The sequence below is a fragment of the Marmota flaviventris genome, chromosome 2 (genome assembly GCF_047511675.1).
Source record: "Marmota flaviventris isolate mMarFla1 chromosome 2, mMarFla1.hap1, whole genome shotgun sequence".
Classification (NCBI taxonomy): domain Eukaryota; kingdom Metazoa; phylum Chordata; class Mammalia; order Rodentia; family Sciuridae; genus Marmota; species Marmota flaviventris.
The window spans coordinates 5,699,227-5,722,308 of NC_092499.1; the positions used below are offsets into that span (position 1 = coordinate 5,699,227).

Consider the following 23,082-nt stretch of genomic DNA (forward strand, 5'->3'; position numbering starts at 1 on the left):
TTTTCCCCACTGGAGAACACCTTGCCCACTTCTTTCCTTACTTTTATTTTCTGATAAAATTACAAAAAAAAATGGAAGTTCAAGAACACAGAGACCAAGGGCAACATCCTTGACTCTTGCCAACATCAACCCCTAGGATAACAGAGTGAACCCTAGATGTCTTATGGTGTTGGACCTCAGACTTCCAAACCTATAGTCATCATTTTTGATTCATGTGCCACCAGTGGTCTCCATAGATCCAAGACATGCCCTCTTTCCCTCCTGTGTTATCAATGTTACTTGTTGATGAATTTGTAATGTCACGCATAGCAACTAGATAACCCGGATTCTCAAGCATCTGAGATCAAGATCCTAAAGAACGCAGCATGGACTTCTACAGGGTCTTGAGGTTCATGGCCTACATCTCTTCCACTATGCCATGTTGATTTTGCAAACTGTGATCGATCAATGTGATCATGGCCAGGCCATATTTATCATTCAGCCATTGTTGTTTTCATAGATGTGTAATGCTTTTTCTAGGACAGTGAATGTCCTGGAGAAACAACCTCAGTCAAGATAAGAGCTCTTGACTCTACTCACCTTTCTCACAATACTCCTAACACACACAGGGGCCAGAGAAGAATGCTTCCATCATCTGAGAGTGTCCATTCTGAGGGGACAGAGCACAAGGGGTTAGAAAAAGATTGAACTTCTGTCCCTTGATCCTTCCCTTTCTCCTTCCATTTCATAATTCATTCCGTAGGAGTTAAATCACAGTTTTGCTCAAGAAACCAACAACATTGAATGTGGCCTTGACCCTAGCAAGGATTCAGAACCATTATTGTTTCTGCACATGCCATCCTCGTCCAAGGTTCTAAAAAATCACTACTATTTATGTCTGAATAGACTTGCATGTTTTTCAAACATTTTCAAGCTACTTCTGGCCTTGACATATACTTTCATAACCAGACAATGCCTCCCTCACTTTATCTTCATTTTTTATATATTGTATATATTGATGTACGGATTTCACCATTGTTTCAATTACAAAAATAGAATGAAAATTCATGAACCATAGGACAGAGAACAATATCCTAGATAATACCTAATATCTATCCCTAGGATTACAAGCTAGATGTCTTCTGGTGTGGACCTCAGAGTTTCAGAGACAGTCATCATCCTTGACTCATATGCCACCAGTGGTTATCACTGGTCCCAGATTGGCGCTCTTCCCCTCCCTTAATTTCTACCATTGTTTATTGACTTATCCATCCTTTCACTGATAATATTTATAACAATGGTCCAAAGGCCCTAGGGTAACTTCTTGATGTGTACTTTACAGCTCTCTACAGGAGCTTTCCCTACTTTGAGTATGACTCTTACTCGCTCAAAATAATATAGCCGTTATTGAGTAGTCAACATAATGATTCACGGCCATGACATGGTCATTGTTTGGCCACGGTTGCCCTTCTGAGATGACATGTGCTGCTCTTACCACTACAGTGAACCTCCTTGTAACACCACACAACCCAGGGCGAGAAGTTTCACTCAACTCACATTAATCTCTAAACTGTGAACATAAGCAGGATCCACCGACCTTGTGGCCAGAGAAGAATGCTGTCGACATCTTGGGAGCACCCACTGTGAGAGTACAGAGCACAGCAGATTTTAAAGACATTGGAATTCTGTCCATTTATCCTTCCATTACTTCTTCATGAACCATGCATTAAATTATCACACTTTCTTCTTCATAAAACCAACAAACACTGAACAGAATTCTGTTCCCCACACTTTTTTTATAAACTGGACACAGCATCCATTCCAGAAAAAAAAAACATAGCTCATCTGTTTCCTCCCAGGTAGACTTCTGGTTTTAAGAATCAATGGTCTGAGGAAGCAGAGTACACGGTTTTCCCACTAGAGAAAGCCTTGCCCACTTCTTTCCTTATTTATATTTTTGATACAATTATAACAAATAGAACTAATGTTCAAGAACAGCATCCTTGACTCTTGATATTATCTATCCCTAGGGTAACAAAGAAGACACTAGCTATCTTATGGTTTTGGACCTCAGACTTCCAGACCTATAATCACGATCCTTGACTCATACATCACAGTGGTCATCATTAGTCCAAGACCAACCCTGCTCTTCAATAATATCTTCAGTTGCTTATTGTCGAATTGTCACTCAAGCCACTACATAATTATGACTCTCAAGTATCTGAGATCAAGAACCTTAAAGATGACCTGGGTTGTAGCTTATGTGGTACATGTGAGGCACTGGGTTCGATCCTCTGCACCACATAAAAATAAATAAATAAATAACATTAAAAAAAAAAGTAACCTTAGAGACACAGCATAGCTATCTACAAGATCTTTAACATCATGTCTTCATCTCTTCCCCGACGCCATGTTGATTTTACCAACTGTGATCAACGAATGTGACCATGGCCAGGCCATATTTATCATTCAGCCATTGTTGTTTTCATAGATTATGTGTGATGCTTTTTCTAGGACAGTGAATGGCCTGGAGAAACCACCCCAGCCAACACAAAAGCTCTTGACGCTACTCACCTGCTCCTAACACACACAGGAACTGTACATCACAGGGCCAGAGAAGAATGCTTCCATAATCTCAGAGTGTCCATTCTGAGGGGACAGAGCACAAGGAGTTAGGAAAAGGTTGACCTTCTGTCCCTTGATCCTTGCCTTTCTCCTTCCATTTCATAATTCATTCCGTAGGAGTTAAATCACAGTTTTGCTCAAGAAACCAAGAATATGGAACCTGGCCAATTCATGCCCAAGACATGTTTATTTTCTGGTCATTTTTGCCCTTCTGAAATTATATATATACTGCTTTTATGGATACAATGAGCCTCCCGAAACACCACCCAATCCAGGAAAGGAAACCTCACTCCACTTACATTGGTCTCTCCTCCAAGAACACAAGAAAGATCCATGGACCTTGCAACTCTGGTCATCTTTGGAACACTCATTCCGAAGAGTACAAAGTACAACGGATTTTAAAGACACTGTTACTCCATGCATTTGTTTCATTTTATTAGTCATTTATGTTTGTATTAAACTATAATTCTTTTTCCTTGAGAAAATAAACATTGAATGGGGTTCAGCCCAGAACAAAGACATAGGACATTTTTTTTCATGAATATATGATCCTCATCCAAAGTTATAGCTCTTCTGATCCTTCACTTCCTAATGGATATCTGTGATTCAATATACATCATTGGTGTTTTGTGCCTTCACACATCATTTGTCCTTCAGAGAATACTGCTTACTGATTCAGATTTTTGAACCAATTATAAAAATAAAATCAAAATTCAAGAATCCAGAGACAGGGGTTGGGATTGTGGCTCAGTAGTAAAGCACTTGCCTAGCACATGTGAGGCACTGGGTTTAATTCTCAGCACCACATTAAAAATTTAAAAAAAAAAAAGATATCGTGTCCATGTACAACTAAAAATATTTTAAAAGAAAAAAGGAATCCAGAGACAAAGAAAAACATCTTTGACTCTTCCTAACATCTATACCAAACATCACCCAGTATCTACTAGGTGTCATCTGTATTGGACCTCAGATATCCAGACCCGCAGTCATCATCCATGACTCATATGCCACCAGTGGTCATCATTGATCCAACTTTGTCTCTTCTTTTCTCAATAATATCTACAGCTGCTTATTGACCAATTCATCTTCTCACTGAAAGTATTTATGTAACTATGAGTCACAAATCTCTGAGAACAAGATCCTTAGGAATAGGGCATGGACCACTATAAGATCTTTCTCCAAAGTGCCTGCCTCTCTCCTTAACCAACGTTATTTGTATAAATGATGATTAACCAATATAATATTTCATGTTCATGCCATATTTGTCATCCAGCCACATTTGCTATGTTCAGATTGTATATAATCCATTTATCACATCACCAATATACTTGAAATACCACCCGCTCCAGGACAAGCAATTTGACTCAACTTACATTGGCTCCTATGTTGTGAACAACATGGCAGTGACCACAAACCTCATGACTACAGAAGAATTCAGTCACCATCTTGGGAACACCATCTTGGGAACATCTTTTTCCTATAACAGAGAATCACTTTAAACAAACTAATCCAAAAAGGAAAGTTGCACTACTATTCACAAGAGTCTTCATGCTAACAGAGAGAGTCAGGTTGGGAGCACAAGGCTGAAATCAGGCTGGAGACTCAGAATAATGCAAATCATAAAACTGGATGATCTGTCTTTATTAATCTGTTTATTGCCCTTTCCGTTTGGGTATTTATGAATCTGTGATAATATCTACATATTCCCTCTATGTTAAAAATAACGCTGTCAAACTTGAGCTAACCCAGAAAAATAACATGGACTATTCCTTCTAGTCACTACCTTAAAGATATTTAACGAGGCATCCTTAAATATCAGTCCCCAGACTTCTTGCCTAAACACATGGATTCAGAGTTGGACAATGCTTCGTCCTCTATAATTTATTTATAGATTTGCTTATTGGTTGTGAAATGAATCAACTTACAATGATAAAAATCACAACTCTCTAACTCAGAACCTCATGACAGGGGCCTGTGTTCGGATGGGAGAACGTTGACAGTTCCTGGGGTCAGCCTCTGCACTCCACGTCACACTGGCACATATCCAAGCCTCCATCACCAGAGACTGATGAAACCAGCTGTCAGGCGTTTAGGCTGCGGAACAGAAAACCGATGTCAGAAGGAAGGAAACTCTGTGGTTGTTTTCCGTGTTGTGGATGTCATGTATGACTAAACTAATTAAAGTCCTTGAGATGTGACAAGAGTTTTGTCACTGGTGGTTTATGATTCACTTAGGACCTTCTCAGATTTACTTTTTAATTGTATGATGAAAATGATTAACTGATCAGCAAACACAAGGAAAAGTGCTACATCTACTAGGAGCTGCTGTTTCTATGCCCCATCCTATGTAGATCACAATGTATGTCTACTTTAAAAATAGAATATTCTCCAATATAATTAATTTAAATGACTGTTTGATAGCCTCACCAATGGGCCTTGATTACCCCTGTGGATGTACGCATAAGTTGCTGAACATATGTATTTATTCTATATGTACTTCCTCATGGATTAATTTGATCATGCATTCACATTGCTTAAAAAAAATCAATAGAGTAAACAAACCAGCAATGCAAAAGTAAAATAAATGAGTGCTTCTCCCTGCATGTGTAATGTCCAAGGCACAGGCAGCCTGTGTCTCCTATATTGGGTAGAGGTTGCATCGAACAGGATGAACCATCATCCTTGTTACATAACCCAGACTTCCTATGCCATTTGGTCGTTTTTTGCTTATTTTCATTTATTTATTTAACATTTTTTCTTTTCCTTTTTTTTGTATTAAATTGAACAACTACCAAATTACCCTATTAGAATAATAAGAGCAATGCCTATTACTAGGATATGTTTATATGTTTCTAAGCCAGAGGGGTCATCGTGGGAATGGAAAATACTGATTTGGCACTGACCAAATTTGGACTACCCAAAACCCTTGGTTCAAAGCCAACAAAAACCCAGCATGCTCCTTGCTTAGCATTCTTCGTCATCTTTCATTCATACATTTGCTCCCGGCTCAAGAATCCACTAAAATATAATCAATACTTATGGTTCACAAAACACAATAATAAGAAACTGAAGTTTCTTACAGGGCTGGGGCTATGCTCAGGGGTAGAGTACTTACCTAGCATGTGCAAAGCCCTGGGTACAATCTTCAGTAACACAAAAGAAAGAAAGGTGTGCTTAATACCTGTCCAAAGTCCATTTCTCACAGAGAAAGTAGATAGTTCTCTTTGAGTGACAGACTTAGTTTTGTAGACTAGTAATTAAGAGCAAGCACACTTGCTTTATGTTAATCCCATACTCTTTTACAGGTCAGGGTTGGATCATCTTTTAGTTACTTCACCCATTTTTAAGGAGATGACAAAAACGAGCATGAACCCATCCTTTTACTCCACACATACAGTGCTGACGATATCTTACATTTTGGAATGTGACTAAACTATGTCTTCATAAGCAGAGGGAGAATAAATCAACTGACACTCAGAAATAAAACAGAATAATGAATGTTACATTAATTAATTCACGAATAAATTGAGTATGAAAATAGAATGGTCTTGCTTCTTTCTCTTTAATGGACCAAAGATATGATGAATTAGTCCACGTCTGACCTTCATTCATTTCACTTGTATACGTACCCACTTATTCCCTCTCAATGACAGAATTAACGTCCATGATAAACCATAAAACCAGAATCAATTAATCTGTTACTTACATAGATTTCTAACCTCATTACTCAAAAGGATAACAACCAAAACCTTCCTCGCTAGAGAAAGATTGTATCTCTGTGCATCCATTCTGCAGAATAGAAACAGAAAAAAAGCAGATTAGATAGATAGAGGGATTTTTTTTTCTATTTCAGTTCAAATCAATATTTGATCAGCATAAAACTCAGTGCTTGTCATACATTTAAACATACCTATGGCATCCCTGTGGACTCACCGATTGGGTGAATATTAAATATACTATAATGAGCAACGGACAAAAGAATAAGAACTATCACACATGTCTATTTGCATGCCTCTACCCATGCAGGGAAGTGCTGAATCTTCTGAATGAACCCTGGTACAGGATGTAGATGGAAGCACACTCAGCTATATCCACATGCACATGAACACACAGGACCTCTCTAGGTACACATGGTGTCATTTAGCTATTCCATATTTAAGGACATTGTATCAACAAGCCAAAAAAGGGAAATTCTATTTAAATTCATAAATATAGCCATCATTCCAAAAATGCAAGGTCCTAAGTCTATTTTAACTATCTGGAGTGCGTGGGGAACTACACTGATCCATCTCCCTGTTTTAGAACCTGGGTCCTCCTTGGTCCATGATTTGCTTCCTTTTAAATGATTAACTGCGGCATTAACTTACTGTTTTTCAAGTTCATAATGAGACCATTATATATCTGTGACTCCACAGGAACTGCACAATATTAATGCCTGTCTAGATGCTCATTAGACACGGAAAAAAAAAGATCCGATCATTTTTTTATTATTTTTTTTAATTAAACCCAAGAACTGACGTTAAGCACAGTGCAGATCACTGTATTAATCAGAACTGGCCATGTGACAGGCTCTCAACATAGATCCCGACCTATGCCCTCTTTCAATTAATCAATAATGAAATTAAGTAAATATTTTGCCTTTTTAAAAAATAAAACATAATTAGAACAAAACAGTGTCTAGCATCCACCTATCTCAATGCTCCTTCACCAAGAGGGGTGGCTCTGATCACCTATGTCCCTGGAACTGTCCTCTCGTTGCCTTATCAACCCCCATGCTTAAATGGGAGTCATCCATTCTCTCTCATTTATAGGTTTCTTGGTGTATTTATGCCCTGCTCTACTGAAAACAATATATTCCACACTCAGAAGCCCCCAAAACACTATCCCTATTATTTTTAACTCCTAGAATCAGCTCATTTCTTATAGAGATAACAAATCTCAATCTTATTGCAATGAACCTCCCAGGCATAGGGTTTAGTCAAAAATCCTTGATGCAGACACCCAGGGTACTGCTCATCATTGATTCAGGATAGCAATCTTGTTCTTAATTTCTGTCTTTATTTATAGATCTATGCACGGCTTCACTAGAGTAAAAAACATCAATAATCATGAATGTTTTTAAAAAGCCAAGAACAATAACCTGGATTGCTACCAGGATCTGGTTACAGGTTGTTTCCCTACAGATAAGGCCTCCTCCCTCCACAGGACCTCTTGATGGAGTGGCCCTGGATGGAGCAAGCGTCCTGCTCCTGGCCAACCTGTCCTGTCTGTCTCTCACCTTCCCCTGTGCTCTTCCTCAGGGAGTTTGTATGATGACGGACATGTGCTACCAACTGCCCCACAACCCCAGGCAGCGACCAAGAGGACTATAGCAACTGAACACAAGAATTCCTAAAATCCCCATCATTTAAAATACAGACAGCCACGGACGGATGGGGCAACCCTATTGGACATGGCGACCCTAGATTTTGTGACTGGATAAATTTTGAATTAAATGTAGAGCAGAAATTAGATGAATGATTAGCTCTGAAAATGAGTGGAATATCTTCTATGCTTTAACTACAACTGTGCTTAATCGGACGAATCTGAGTTTCATAACACATGTCCTTTTTCCATATATGGCTTAATTCAAGCAATTCAATAAGCAACTAATGAAAATATCAAGCAAATTGACAAAACTTGAGCTTTTACTTACTTTAGTCATTAGGTTTCTTACTCACAAAGGCAACAGCTAAGATCTTCGACAGCAGAGACTAAATAAATCAGCTGTGGTCTTCATTCTGTGGCACCAAATACCAATGTTTAAAAGAATAAACAGTACAGGGTTAGATATTTTAAAAGACATTGACTTGCACAGTAGGCTAATCACATTCTACATTTGAGTTCAGTTTCCACCATTGAAGGACTTCTATTTATTTACTTTATAGAAAAAGAACTTTTCATTTATTTTATTTACTGGCCTATTAATTTCAAATAATAGAATGAACATTATTAAATTCATCAATCAAAAGTAAGAACTAACACTTTTGCACACATATGTCTACTGACCCCAGCCCACAGATAATCTCTTTTTTTTAAGTAGTCTTTTAAATAAATAGATGAATTTAAATTCATGATTCATTGTCAGTCCTCACCAATAATCTGCATTTGACCCTACAATGTTATCATTCACTGTTTTATTTGTTTGCTGATAGAATGTTCACTCATCTATTCCCAAACACACAACAGGCACACATACACACAGGGGTCAACTCAGGACCAACCCAGAACAGAGCTGACTTTCATGGTCAAGGACCTACACTCCCACACCTGATTGATTCACTTCTTCCTCGGCCATGTTCTGCCCACTTTTAAAAACTTAGCTATGAGCCAGGTGTGGGGGCTCATACCTAAAACCCAGCTACTCTAGAGGCTGAGACAGGAGGATCACAACTTCAAGATCAGCCTGGGCAACTTACAGTGTGTACAATTAGCACATGAAAGTAGGAATTAAAAAAAAAAGATGTTTTGCTTATTTATAATATAATTCATAGTTGGATTAATAATAATTCTTTTCATTGGTATATCCTCAAGGTGAACAATGCTCATTCATTTCGCCAGTTACATTACTACTTCATCTACTATTTATATAATTTTCCTTTTGCTAATCAAAAATAATTAGGAAACAAACCCTTTACATCAAAATATTATATAAAGTCTTACATACACCTGTCACATACTTCTTTCCAAAAAAGCAACCACCTTTATTCATATGTAGCATTGGAGTTCAGTACTCCAGAAACATGCAATAATAATGCACGGTGCATCACAGAACTGAACCACGCTGGGCTCTCTTTAGATTTACCTATCTCTACATTCCTTTATTTATTCATGCACTGAATTACTTATAAACCCAGTCTATTTCCATAAAATGTGTACTCTGCTGATCAAGATATCGAGAAAAATGGGAAACTAGTGTATACATCGGACCTCAGATTTCCAGATGGCTTTAATCAAAATCTTTGATTCAGACACACTCCAATCTCATCACTGGCCAGACTCGGCTCTCTCCTTCTTCATTCCCTTATTCCTTTACTTCCTCATGAGTCACAGGCTCAAAAGAAAAGACCCTTGATATGACTACGATATGTCCCTACACTCAGCCCCACAAGGTGTACATACAGGAGCTCAGAGCCGTTCTCATGACCTATTCAGTGAATCTGGCCCATGAGGGCCACATTCATTGAATGTGTTCTTTTTTTTTTTTTTCTTAAAGAGGGTATAATGAATAATCAAAATCCCCAACAACTAGGACACAAGTGATGTGCCCTCCACCACTGTGGAAGTTCCTGAATCAACCACAGTGCGGGAACAATGCAGAATGTCAAACAGCTCTGGAGATTAAATTCCTTCCACTTCATTTCTTAAGTTTCTTTTTTTAAGTTGAGCTGTCCCTTCACACATCTCTACGACAGGTCCATACTTCCTACGTTTAATTTTTGTGCACGATCTTTGGTCCTATACTTCAGTGGCCACATATGAACAGAGAATGGAGACTGCGATTGTTACTAACATGGCTCCTTACCCATGGAAGCAACTGTCAAGGTCTTCATCATGGAGAATGACCAAATCCAAGGTGCTGTGCTCATTCAGGAGGAAAAGACAGAGTTCCAAGAAAATGGAAAGTATAAAATTTTAATATTTTTAAATAAAGGTTAGTTCTGCATTATTTGATTAATCACAATCATTGACTTATATCACACAATTATCATCAATCCAACAGTGATATTATCTTCATCTACTGAAGTACTTTAGTATGAAAAGATACCACATAATTTTTTGACTCTATCACCCCCCCAAAAAAGATGATTAATATATATCTAGATAATCTTACCTTACAGCAAAAAAGACCAGATACTGGGGTGGGAGGGAAGCTGGAAATTGAATTCTGGGGTGCTTTACCACTGCGCTACATCCCTAGACCTTTATTTTTGAGACAGAATCTTCCTAAGTTACTGCAGGTCTTGTAAAATTGCTGAGACTGGCCTCCCTTTTACAATCCTCCTGCCTCAACTTCCTGAGTCGCTGGGATAACTGGTGTGCACCACCATATCCAGCAAGTCCAGAGAATTTTTTTAATGAAGAAAAATTTTGCAAAATAGAATGAATTTAAATTCATGTTTCATGACACAATCTGGTCAATGGGCCACACTGTGATTTAATTCCTATATTTACTGGTTTATTAATTTAACAATAATGAATAATAATATTTATTACCTAAAACTGAGCACCATTTCCTGCCACTTGTCTCTACTGTCCCTCTCTCCCCCAAGGGAACAGGGATAACAGAAGTTCTCTATCAGTATCATCTAATATGGTACCATTATCCACACGTGACTTGGAAAGTGGCCGGTGTGACTGAGGAACCGAATCTTTATTTTTAAGTAATTTGAATTTGCATGCGAATGGCAAGTTGCATCTGAAGAGTAAGGTCTGTACCACTCTTCCATCAAGGTGCAGGGGCCTCAGCCTTGTGCACCTGAATTTCAAGAGGGTCCACATAATAAAAGATGCCACTTCACAAACCATATATGTCTTTTAGTGGTCCTTCTTTTAAATAGTGAATTGTGATGTTATTCTTTTATTCATTTGTAAAAATAGCAACAGTATTTATAAGCCCTGAGAGCAATGGGCAAGCGTCTGTTTATACACTCACTTATTACCAGAAATCATACAAAAATGCATTTATAATTTTCTTCTAAATACAAATCATTGAATAAGAGGATTTGTAGTAATTATGTTCATACTCAAACTTTTCTTGCTTAGGCTTTTTCCACATTTCAATAACTATCTCGTCATAGTATTTCAGTTTTTAATTATATCAAGTTATTTAATTATATCCAGTTATTATTACATTGATGAATTCAGCACAACTATTAGTTGTATTGTTATTATGGAATATACATACCAATTTTATTAGTTAATTGATATGCATATTCCATAATAACAATTCAATGTATTTGACATAATAATAAATATATTGTTATTATGACATAATAATAAATGACATAGTAAATATGATTACAACATAATAAATGTTATTATGTCAAATATATAATTTAATTATATAAACTGTATGCCACTTCTAAAAATAAGAAATGCAATGAGCAACTCACCACTAGCCCAAAACAAAAACACAGAGAGCAACTCTGTCAACACCCACTTTACTGAAACTCAAAATTTCAGAAATGAACAATCCTTGATTAATTTGTTCCCCTCATATTATATGAGTTATGGCCCTCCTTGTCTTTATTCAGGCATTGATTTACTTAAAATAGCGCAGTATAAACCTATGAAAAACAAAAGAGCAAAAATGCATTCCCTCTGCCAGGTGCAGTAGGACGTGCCTATAATCCCAGCAACTCAGAAGGCTGAGGCAGGAGGATGTGAAGCCTCAGCAACTTAGGGAGACCCTGCCTCAAAATAAAACATTTTTAAAGAAAGGGCTGGGAGTGTAACTCAGTGGTAAAGTGCCCCGGGTTCAATCCCCAGTGTCAAAACAAAAACAAAAACATGTTCCCTCAGATATTTCTAATGTCTATAAGCACATTTCTTTTAAACAGTGAATTGTAATGTTATAGACAGAGCAGACCTCAGAGTTACAGACTGGGTTTAATCAAAATATTTGATTCAGATGCCCCACGCACACTCATCATTGATCCAGACTTGGTATTCTATGCTTTTATTCAATGTTAATATTCCTGATTTATTCATTGATTCCCCAATAATATGATCAACAGCCATGAATTAAGGGCTCTGAAGATACAAATATGGCTGTCAAAGTTCACACCCCCACAGAGCTGAGGACCTAAATCTCTGCAATCTCCAGACATGCGGATATGAACTAATCCACCTCCTAGCACCACATCAATTTGCTATTAGTCACTGGTCCATGGTTGGGCCACCTTCATTTAAAGTGCATCCATATTTTCAAGATGACGCAATGAACTGCCATCTTATACCACAGCTAAGGAAAAGGTCAGAGTCTCCATTTCCTCCTCTTCTCACCTCAATGAATTAAGAGTCTACAACAATATCACTGGAGAAGTGTTAAATCCACTGGGCTATAAAAACAGAGTCACTTATTAAAAAATCCTTAACATGACAGAAATGCCTTTCATCTTTTTGTTCTAAGAAATTCAATTGTTCTGAATTGGATTAAACATGATTCTTAATGTATAATGATTTCCACCACTGGTCAAGACATGACCACTTTTTGAACTGATCCCTTTGAAATAATTCAGTGAATATATGATTAAGCCCTACCATCAGCAAGAACATGAACTTCGATCTTTACTTACGTTGACATCTTCTCTTCTTATCCAAAGAGAGGAAAGGCCAGGTCTTCACAGGAAGACAGTGATTGAATAGGTGAATGTGTTCACCTGGAGGATAAAAAGCAAGTATTCAAATGGATTGAATAGTTGGATTAAATTGTTTTAAATGGACCATACTTGTGTAGTAATCAATTAACCATAAACCATGGTTTGTGTTCTATACTAAACATTTGGGAAGAGAGGAGTACTTTATATTTATTAACTTCTGTGATTTAGAAGAGAGGACAATACTTTATTAACTAATATAATGTATTTTGGTGTAAATAATATAATGAACACCATTGAATCCAGCATTGAAAACAACAGAAATAACTATTAGGATTGCCAGTCTGTTATTGCTACCCACATGGGCAAGAGCAAGATCCTCATTTTGTTGAATTTTGTGCAAAACTGGATCCACTGGAGATTCAATTCATGACACAATCTTGCCAATCGTCCAAGGTGAACCCCTTTAATATACTTATTAATTCACTAATATCTCTATTTACTCATGTGATAATTGTCTAAGAGAGCTTTGAAGTTTAAACAACCATCAAAATAGAACTGAAACACTAATATAGCAAATGGAAAGGTCTAGAAATCTTTGCCTTGAATATGAATACAAGCTTGAATAATAAGATGATCAGGATCTTTATACACAACTGCATGTTTTCCATTGGCACTTTGATTAGTAACATTTTCAAAAATTAAGACACAAATTTATGAATTAGCATTATAATTCATTATATGTGAGCCCACCTACACCAGATAAGTACCCTGAATAATATTTACATTTTTCTTGTGTAATTACCCCAAAGAGTAGCAAATTGGTTCAATTTGTTTGCTTAAGTAAAACTGCACAGAAAATTTGCATTAATTGTACATGCAGTTGAATAAAAGTCTCATCATTGCTCCATGCTCTCTCACTCAAACATTCAATCAACGATTCATTTATGTAAATGCATTCCTTCTTTCTTAATAAAATGATCAATGGGCACAGAACAAAATCACGCCTCTTTATGTTCAGATGACTATATGGTCTGAGAGGGCAAACAGCCTCAACTATTAATTAATTGGGACTAAGAATCTCAAAATGGTTTTAATAATGGCCCGTGTTTCATTATATGTCTTAAAAAATAATTACATACATATATTTCTTATTCTTCACTCATTGACATTCATGGCTAGCTTGGTTATGATAATGTCATTCAAACGCCCAAACCAAAAGAAGAAGACTACACAGATGCTTCTCCCTCCCAGGGATAAATACCGGTACCGCTTGGCAATGGACCTCAGAGTTGCAGATGGGTTTAATCACTGTCCTCGTGTCAGAAACCCCATGCCATTCATCACGGGTCCATCTCTGGTCCATCTCTACTCACAAATAACAACACAGTCACAAAATCCCCAAGAAAAGATCTTATGAGTTTTTAGGCTCTTATTCCTTTAAACTGTGATTAAAGTTCTTCAACAGCACTCAAAGGTTTTATTTTATTTAATCTGTCCATATGCAAAGATGGCTCAGTGAAAACTAATGACCCTACTGTCCTCCATCACCTGAGACACTCACAGATCATCCATGTTCTTGTGGACGGTCCCAAAGGCAGTACCAGCCAGGATCTCCACACATGTGGGAATGCTGAAATCAATTATGGTACAGAATGAAGAATAATATTAAACTGTTCTGAGAATAATTTAAATAATTTCTGTTTTTTTTAAAATAACTTCAGTTGTGTTAATGTGGAATATGTTCCTAACACATTCCATTACTGCTCCATATTTGGAGAGTTTTACTTATTTTATGTATGAAGACATTTATTACTTTGAAATTCTTTAGCTAATAACCATGAAAAAAAATGAGCCAAGCAGAGATTATAAACCAAGGGGCTTACCTTTATCAGCATCTCTGCTCCTCATTCAGGACAATAATTCTTGATTAAATGATTAAATCAGCTGCCTGGTGTTCACTCTGGGGAGGAAAAAGATTTAGAATAGATTTAGATTTATTTTTAATGGATTATTCAAGCAGAACTAGGTAGCAATAAACTTTGACTCAAAATGCAATTTTTCATTAGTCAGTATTGAACTTTTAATTTTAAATAATGTGATAAATACTATTGAGTACACCACCCATCCCCCAAAAAAGATCTAGAACAATTACAAATACCTGCCTAGATAAACATCTAGTAAGTAGATGGGTATTCAGAGGATTACTGGTTGATACAAACACTTTCCCTTTTCTTAATTAAAAAAAAAAGAAGCAAATTGAAAAAAAAAGTCTTATAACTATCAGTATTATGCTCCACATTAAAATAAAGCATTATAGACTCCGTCTGTTCATTTTACTTCAGATTAATAATTGCCCTTCTTTATGGCAAGTAATAATGCTAATAATATTTGTTTTATTGTCCTCTACTAATTGCTCTGTGAATAGGTCTGTAAATCTTTCATGTATATTTCTCAACTCACGAAGGTATTGATTTGCTTGGTATAATACATTCCATATCTTCAAACCACAAAATCCCAGGGCCAAGTTTATTGAATTTTCCTAACTTCTGCTCTTAGGTAATTTCTACAGAACATATTAGCTGCTTCTTATTCTGTAACAAACCCGAGTTAACACAGAGGGCTTCATCAGAAGGTTGATGTGGACATCACCATTGATCCATTGGCGTTCCATCTCTTCAAGCATTTATCCCTCCTTGAACCAGTTCAATCATTCTCTGATTCATGAATAATAATTATACATTCAGAACCCCATAATGACAAGAAGACCAAGAACAAGTGAGTTTAATGAAACCAAAATCTGTTCACTGTTCCCCTTCACTGAGAGCAAAGAGATAAGACATCTTATCACAGTGAGCCCCTGGTCCAACATACGGAACAATCAGCACAACATGCTTCATGTCAATCCTAACTTCTGATTGGCTGGTGAAACCAGCAGCCATGGACCTAATAACAAAGTACATGCCCTTCAAAATTACCTTTCAAAGCACTCCTGCCACAAGGAGTTAGCAACGTTTGTAAATAAGGGACTACACTAGGTCACGGTTGGAAGAGACATAAAGTACAAAGTTAAATACGTGAAGTGCCCTCCATCTCTTCAGTCTTGGTCCTCAGTGGGGATGAGTTAAATTACTTGTAATTTTTGGTTCATGACACATTCCAATCAACAATTATTTTACTGAAATAATTTAGTGGGTTCCCTTGAAGGAGGAAGGCCATCTGTGCCCTGAACAGCCATTCTGAGGCTTCCTCACTTGGGTCTTTATGCTCCTTGTTGAGAAGTAACAATGATGGTTACTGATTATAGAGCAATAACATCTCCACTGTGGTTTGCGTTCTACAGTGGGGAAAGAAAGCCTACTTTTAAAAATGTCCTCATGCTTTAAAGAACCAGATTAAAACTCCATGTACATCTTTCTAAAAAATACAAGAGCCCCTGTTTAATGTCATGGAAAAAAAAAAAAAAAAAAACAGGGATCGGAATCCTCATGACTTGTTCCTAATTGGTCCAGTTTGCTGACTTAAAAAAAATAAATAAAGTCATAAAATCATGTATATTCATAAGAATGGGATCCTAACTAGAATAAGATAGATCCCATGCTTGTATAGTCATATCAAAATAAATTCTGCTGTCATGTATAACTGAAAATTAAGAAAAAAATCATGCCTTGCTTTTCAAATATCAAGACACTATAATCTGTAATGTCACAGCACCGGGCCATGACACAAAATAGTATTTACATGTCCACAGACATTGAACTCAGGATAACAGATCCATTTGGTTTTACGTTGTTTTAATAAAACTTAGTAAAAGTGAAAAGATGAATGGTTGGCTCATTGACCCTGTTTGCCTGACAATTATGTGGTTATTTACCAACAATTTATATGAATATGCACTTTGTTTCCTTAACAAAACAATCAATCAGTAACCATCACCACAACTGATCACAAGCTTCTGTATACAAATGACCACCTGTACCTTCACCAAAACGGCAAGAGCCTTGACTATAAATCTTTTGGGAGACTCAGACACGTTTTAATAATCCATGTGGCATGACATTCCTTCATAATAATTGCATCATTTGCCTTCTTTTTTCAGACTTTTTAAAATTAATAGGCTGACTTTATAATTTAAACGAAAAGTAAAATCTGGACTGAGGGTGTAGCTCAGTGGTGGAGCAGTTGCTGGGCTTGATCTAACTAGCACTGTACTAAAAAAAGTGTGGGGGGAATATATCCCCCAAACCAAGGAAACATTACCTTACCTTAACTCACGTCCAAAGGAGGAATGATTATGTCTCTCTCTGTGGACCTCAGAGATACATATGGGTTTAATCAAAATATCCTGTTTCAGATACCCCATGGTACTCATCACGGGTCCAGCACATTTTCTTCCTTTGTTTATTGATTAATTAATTAATTAACAACAATACAATCACAATGTTTTAGCAACAGGACCTCCATGGGAGCCACCCTCTCCTCATAGACAAGAGCCCTTTAACATTGGACCTCAGGGAACATGTGTGACCTACTGGCGTCTGTGCTGCACACCAAGATCTGCAGGGGCCACAGGTCCTCCGTGACCTTCTTGGACTCAGTTTGCCCACTTTCAAAGGTGGTTTAATGAAAAGCCATGAAACCACCATCTTGCTCTACTCGCAACGTCTTCCCCATCTCCCCAGTTGCCATGGGCAGACACCTCAGTCAGGACCACACAGACAGGGAAATGTTCCAATCATGTGTGGTGGAAAGCAAGCTACAAAGCTAAACAGCTCTGAAAATAACCGAAACAACTACTACCTTTTAAAAGTCACCTCCAAGATTAAAAATGAAAATAAAGTCACCTTCATTGCATCAAATTAGATTAAACCTATTTTTTGGTTCAGGACATATTCCCATCACCGGTCCGTTCTTGGTGATGTTTCTTTCTCTTGTGCACATGGGTTCCTTTGCACAACCACTACACACAGTTAAAAAGCAGCACAGGCAAGGACAGGAGGGTGGGGTCTCACTTACATTGTTCTCTATGTTCGTTACCCACAGAGCCAACCACCCAGGCTTTGTTTCTCGGGAATAAGCCACTCTCCAATGGTCCCTGTGGGAGAAACATAGACTTAGCCTGACTTAGATGCTGCAAGGTGTTATGTGGAACTACATAGTAGTGAACAGTGGTCCTTTATAATTAATTCAGTATTTTATTTTTGCTTTGAAATAATGTTATCACCACTGTTGCATCTGTCACCCAAAAACAAGATCTACCCCTATGACCAACACCTGTTGTGTAAATACCCAACTCACACAGGTAAGCACTGCCTCGTGGGGTAAATATTCACCTACTTCTTTCTTTCTTTTTTCGGTACTGGGAATTGAACTCAGGGACACTCAACCACTGACTGACATCCCCAGCCCTATTTTGTATTTTATCTAGAGACAGGTTCTGAGTTGCTTAGTGCCTCGCCATTGCTTTTAACTTGTGATCCTTCTGTCTCAGCCTCCCAAGCTGCTGGGATTACAGGTGTGTGCCACCTGTAATTAGATGAGTCAATAAATTAAGATGTTGTAAGATAGAATTATGCATAGGCCACCGAAAGTGGAATGATGATTACTCATGGATGATTCGCTGTTTATGATCTAAAGAATAACCAAAATTGTAACTGAGCCAGTAATTCACAACTGAAAAAAGTCTCTGTGCAATGATCTACATGTACCTTATAAAAAATGGCAGTAGGCCAGGTGCCATGATGCACACCTGTAATCCCAGTGACTTGGGAGGCTGAGGCAGGAGGATCTCAAGTTCAAAGCCAGTCTTAGCAATGTTGAGGCACTAAGCAACTCAGTGAGACCCTGTCTCTAAGTAAAATACAATAAAAGGGCTGGGGATGTCGCTCAGTGGTCTAGTGCCCCTGAATTCAATCCCTGGTATTAAAAAAATAAAAATAAAAAGTCCTCTGTAAAAGTGGCAAAAAGGGTGGTTGCTTATGGTAGAGTGCCTGCCTCCCATATGCAAGACCCTGAGTTTGTTCCTCAGAACCACATAAAAATAAATAGGTGAAATATAGGTAATGTACAACTAAAAAAATAAATATTTTGTTTTTCAAAAATGGCAATAGCGGGCTGGGGATGTGGCTCAAGCGGTAACGCGCTCGCCTGGCGTGCACGGGGCACTGGGTTCGATCCTCAGCACCACATACAAATAAAATAAAGATGTTGTGTCCACCGAAAACTAAAATAAATAAATATATATTAAAAATCTCTCTCTCTCTCAAAAAAAAAAAAATTAAAAAAAAAAGATAGCAGTAGGGCTTGGGTTGTGGCTCAGCGGAAGAGTACTTGCTTAACACAAGGGAGGCTCTGGGTTCGATCCTCAGCACCAAATAAATACATAAAATAAAGGTATGTGTCCATCTACATCTAAAAAATTTTTTTAAGAAAATGGCAGCAAGCTAGGTATTTTCCTTCTTCTCATAAAACCTAATTCTCATTGATCTGTGTTTTATCTTATTTTATAAAATTTTATTTATTTGACTATAATAATATATCAATATACAAATGCAAACACACTAAAAATGAATCCTGAAAATACTAACCTCTGTCTATCTTCTCTTTAGTCAACAAAATGATGGTCAAGATCATTTTGGGGTTGTTAACAAAATTCCGTATTCTTGGCAGCACTATTCCCAATAGACAATATATGTAATCCACCTAATGTCCATCAATGGATGAATGGGTAAGGGAAATATGGTCCATGCACCCAGTGGAACACTACTGAGCTTCCAATGTTGTGTTGATAATTGTGAGTCTGTTGTCTATGAAAAAATTAGAATGAGTTAACATCCCCAGAAACAATTTTCTGGGATTTTTATTGGGATTGCATTGAATGTATAGATTAAGATGGGGGAAAACTAACATCCTAAAGCCAAGAGTTACTAAACAACACCACACATACAAAAAAATCCAGATCAAAATATCAATACTGCTAAGGTTAGAAAGCACTGCTTTACCCTCTCCAAAATAATTGGCCGAAAGATGAAGATATTTATAAATTCACTCACAATCTCATCAGCATCTGTGAGCATGGAATTAAAGGGCAGGAGAAGTCTGAAGTGGGTCTGGGGTGGAACTGAGTGCTGGTACTTAGCATGCATGAGGTCCTGGGCTTCAATCCCCAGCCAAAAAATTAATAAAAACAAGGAAGGAAGAAATCTGAATGGCATTAACAGCTGTCCATGTGTTTATTATTCCCAGATATAACCAAGTAGATCTTATTTTCAACAAGCAACCAACAACCTACATAATGTAAGACAATAACATTAATTTCTCAGTATTTAATCTCTAGCTGCTCCTTACCCAAACAGGCATGAGAATTAATCAATTTGTGTTGGAACTGACCACTTCAAATGTAAAATAATAATAAATATATGACGCAGTCTCATAATAAAGCTGTGTATGGTTATCCTTTGTCTTTCCTCATTTACATATTTTCCTTGTTATTCTTTCATTAATGTACTTACAGTAATAACATCCAGACCCATGAATCTTGGTAGCCTGAGAACAAAATCCTGAATGTCCCTACCTTCTGCTGTGAGATAATTTATCACATAGGGATTAGTAAAGGCAGCTCTCATAATGGACCTCAGAGTTACAGGGTTTAATCAAAATCATTGATTCAGACACCCCAGAATACTCATCATTGTCCAGGCTCCGCACACCTTTCCTCACTCGGCCATCCCTGTGCCCTTCACTCGTTAGTCGTCAATGCTAACAAAGTCGACACCCCTGAAAATGCCTAGGTGGACCCCACCATCGTGCCCACCCACAAGCAGGGGGTCCTAATCAGAATACGATTTTTCCCATGCTTGTACAATTTTGTCAAAAAGGATTCTACTGTCCTACATAACTAAGAAGAATTTATAACTAAAAAAAATTTTGAAAAAGTCAACATCCATGAAATATAAACCTCTGAACAAGATCCTTAAATATTACCAAGATACTTCTACTGGGTTAACCGACACTCGACTTCCTTGCTTTGTGTCACCCTGCATCTATACTTCGTCTGTGCTCGCCCTCCTTTTATGTAACCTGTCTCCATGGTAAAAACAGTACATGACTGCCAGGCACAGTGGCACACACCTGTAATCCCAGCGGGTCAGGAGGCTGAGATAGGAGGATCACAAGTTCAAAGCCAGCCTCAGCAAAAAGTGAGGCACTAAACAACTCAGTTGGACCCTGTCTCTAAATAAAATACAAAAAAAAAAAAAAAAAACAGGACTGGAGATGTGGCTCAGTGGTCGAGCATCCCTTTGTACCCCCCAAAAAGATAGCACATGTAGTAGGCAACCTCCAAGATGGCACCAGGGACCCCGGGGTGAACAGAGTCTCGTGTCAGATCCTCCACCTGCATCTTTGATTGCCTTTTCTGACAAACAGGACACTGCAGGACTGATGGCTCTACCTTCTGAGGGAGGGTTCCACCTTTCTGTCTTGGGCTGGCTGCTCAGGGGAGTCCTAAGGAAAGCTCCCTGCAGGAGGGAATGTGGCTCCCATCAACAAGCAGCCATGTGTGTGAGCCAGGAAGCTGACCCCACAGCACTATCAGGTCCCCAGCAGAGGTGACTCCACCTAACGTCTCACCTGCAACCTCACAAGAGACCACAAGCCACAACTGCCCAGTAAGCCTCTCCTGGATTCTTGTTATACAGAAACTGAGCGAAAGATCAAAGTTTATTGATATTTTTGATGTTTTAAGCCATTAAGCCACGGGGTGATTCATTATATGGCAACAGATAGCTAACACAACACAGGTAGGGTGTCCCTTGTCCACAAATGCTTGGGACCAGAAATGTTTCAAGATTTTGGATTTTTTCTGGTTTTGGAATATCTGCATATATGTAATGAGACATTCTAGGGATAGGACCCCAGTCTAACCATGAAATTCCTTTATATTCCATACACATCCTATATGCAAGGCTTGAAAATAATTTTAAATAGTATTTTTAGTGTGTCTGCATTTTGACTGCAACCCATCACAGGAGGTCAGCTGTGCTCAAAAAGTTTCAGAATCAAGAGCCTTCCAGATTTTGGACTTTCAGGTGACAGATGCTCAAACTAGCCCAGGAACATACATGAACCCCCATCTCAACTCACACCATATCCCCTCTTCTTGTCTTTACCCACTTGAACAAATTCATGGTCTCAATATTTATGATTGAAGAAATATTAAATCAATGATGGTACAAACTGAATTTTAATATTCAAAACTTCTAAGAATGCATAAAAGCCCCCTAAGTTGTGCTAAATTGGATTCATCACAAACTTTGTTTTGTTTTCACTATTGGTTCATGCACGACACAGTTTTATCTATGTACTTAGTCATTTATTCACTTATTTGATATAATTTAGAGATAAAAGAACCACGTAAACCCAGCACATAAAATTTGACTGTTCTCTCTGTAATGGTCTCTAAGCTCCTTACCCACAGAGAAAAAGCCAATGTCTCTATTATTGCTGAATAATTAAATCAGCTATGGTTTTCTTATTCTGTAAAGTAAAATGCACATTTTATAAAAAATGGAACAGGGTAGACTTAACTCCTTTTAATAGACTAGAGTCGTGAGGGATTAGATGGATCATGAGCCTTGGTTCCTATCACATTCTCATTACTGACTTAAGAATAGTGCTACATTTTATGTACTGGCTTATTTACTGTTTAATTTTTAATATAATAAACACTTAAATCTACCACCCAACACAAGAGAATAAATAAAACTATCACGATTATCCACCTATATACTCCCTAACCACATAAAGACCCTAACCTCTTTAATCTTTTGTGTGTTGCTAAGAATGTATCTTTGAAGCATTGATCCGGGATTTACCCTAATTTATGCATTAACTGACTCACTCATGATTTTTTTATTCAAATAATAATTTGCTTCTATTCAATTTTTAAAGAAGAAAGAATAAAACCCACCAGTAGTTCAGGATTGAAATACCACTTCATGCAACTGCTGATTTTTGGCATTTTTTCCAAAGTAGGATAAGTCTAGATTTCTTTTTTCTTCCTATGCAAAAAAAAAAAAAGTATTAATCATAACTTTGTTTCAAGACCCCTGCTCCT

At 37.6% G+C, this 23,082-nt stretch overlaps 1 long non-coding RNA gene, 8 other non-coding genes and 1 pseudogene across 14 annotated transcripts in view; all 10 read right to left on the reverse strand.

Moving 5' to 3' along the window:
* Positions 1-23,082, reverse strand: part of LOC139704654 (uncharacterized) — a 35,071-nt gene that overhangs the window by 3,435 nt on the left and 8,554 nt on the right. For 3 of the 6 annotated variants that reach the window (XR_011706514.1, XR_011706510.1, XR_011706509.1), the window contains exons 3-14: positions 22,936-23,026; positions 17,982-18,060; positions 14,852-14,928; positions 14,530-14,598; positions 12,945-13,028; positions 10,169-10,222; positions 8,300-8,384; positions 4,530-6,393; positions 2,904-4,081; positions 2,554-2,628; positions 1,537-1,620; positions 580-649 (exon numbers count right to left, since the gene is read on the reverse strand). This is a non-coding gene — a long non-coding RNA (uncharacterized lncRNA). The remainder of the gene's footprint in view (positions 1-579; positions 650-1,536; positions 1,621-2,553; positions 2,629-2,903; positions 4,082-4,529; positions 6,394-8,299; positions 8,385-10,168; positions 10,223-12,944; positions 13,029-14,529; positions 14,599-14,851; positions 14,929-17,981; positions 18,061-22,935; positions 23,027-23,082) is intronic. The other 3 variants (XR_011706511.1, XR_011706513.1, XR_011706512.1) reach the window with 3 other exon arrangements.
* LOC114101649 (small nucleolar RNA SNORD113/SNORD114 family) lies at positions 170-241 on the reverse strand. The gene has a single exon (XR_003584367.1). It is a non-coding gene; the product is annotated as a small nucleolar RNA SNORD113/SNORD114 family (small nucleolar RNA).
* On the reverse strand, positions 1,127-1,196 carry LOC114101648 (small nucleolar RNA SNORD113/SNORD114 family; annotated as a pseudogene).
* On the reverse strand, positions 2,043-2,113 carry LOC114101651 (small nucleolar RNA SNORD113/SNORD114 family). The gene has a single exon (XR_003584368.1). It is a non-coding gene; the product is annotated as a small nucleolar RNA SNORD113/SNORD114 family (small nucleolar RNA).
* LOC114101669 (small nucleolar RNA SNORD113/SNORD114 family) lies at positions 3,564-3,635 on the reverse strand. The gene has a single exon (XR_003584382.1). It is a non-coding gene; the product is annotated as a small nucleolar RNA SNORD113/SNORD114 family (small nucleolar RNA).
* LOC114101655 (small nucleolar RNA SNORD113/SNORD114 family) lies at positions 9,568-9,641 on the reverse strand. The gene has a single exon (XR_003584372.2). It is a non-coding gene; the product is annotated as a small nucleolar RNA SNORD113/SNORD114 family (small nucleolar RNA).
* On the reverse strand, positions 12,230-12,306 carry LOC114101653 (small nucleolar RNA SNORD113/SNORD114 family). Its single transcript, XR_003584370.1, has one exon. It is a non-coding gene; the product is annotated as a small nucleolar RNA SNORD113/SNORD114 family (small nucleolar RNA).
* On the reverse strand, positions 14,245-14,319 carry LOC114101657 (small nucleolar RNA SNORD113/SNORD114 family). Its single transcript, XR_003584374.1, has one exon. It is a non-coding gene; the product is annotated as a small nucleolar RNA SNORD113/SNORD114 family (small nucleolar RNA).
* LOC114101658 (small nucleolar RNA SNORD113/SNORD114 family) lies at positions 17,272-17,347 on the reverse strand. Its single transcript, XR_003584375.1, has one exon. It is a non-coding gene; the product is annotated as a small nucleolar RNA SNORD113/SNORD114 family (small nucleolar RNA).
* On the reverse strand, positions 20,592-20,662 carry LOC114101656 (small nucleolar RNA SNORD113/SNORD114 family). The gene has a single exon (XR_003584373.1). It is a non-coding gene; the product is annotated as a small nucleolar RNA SNORD113/SNORD114 family (small nucleolar RNA).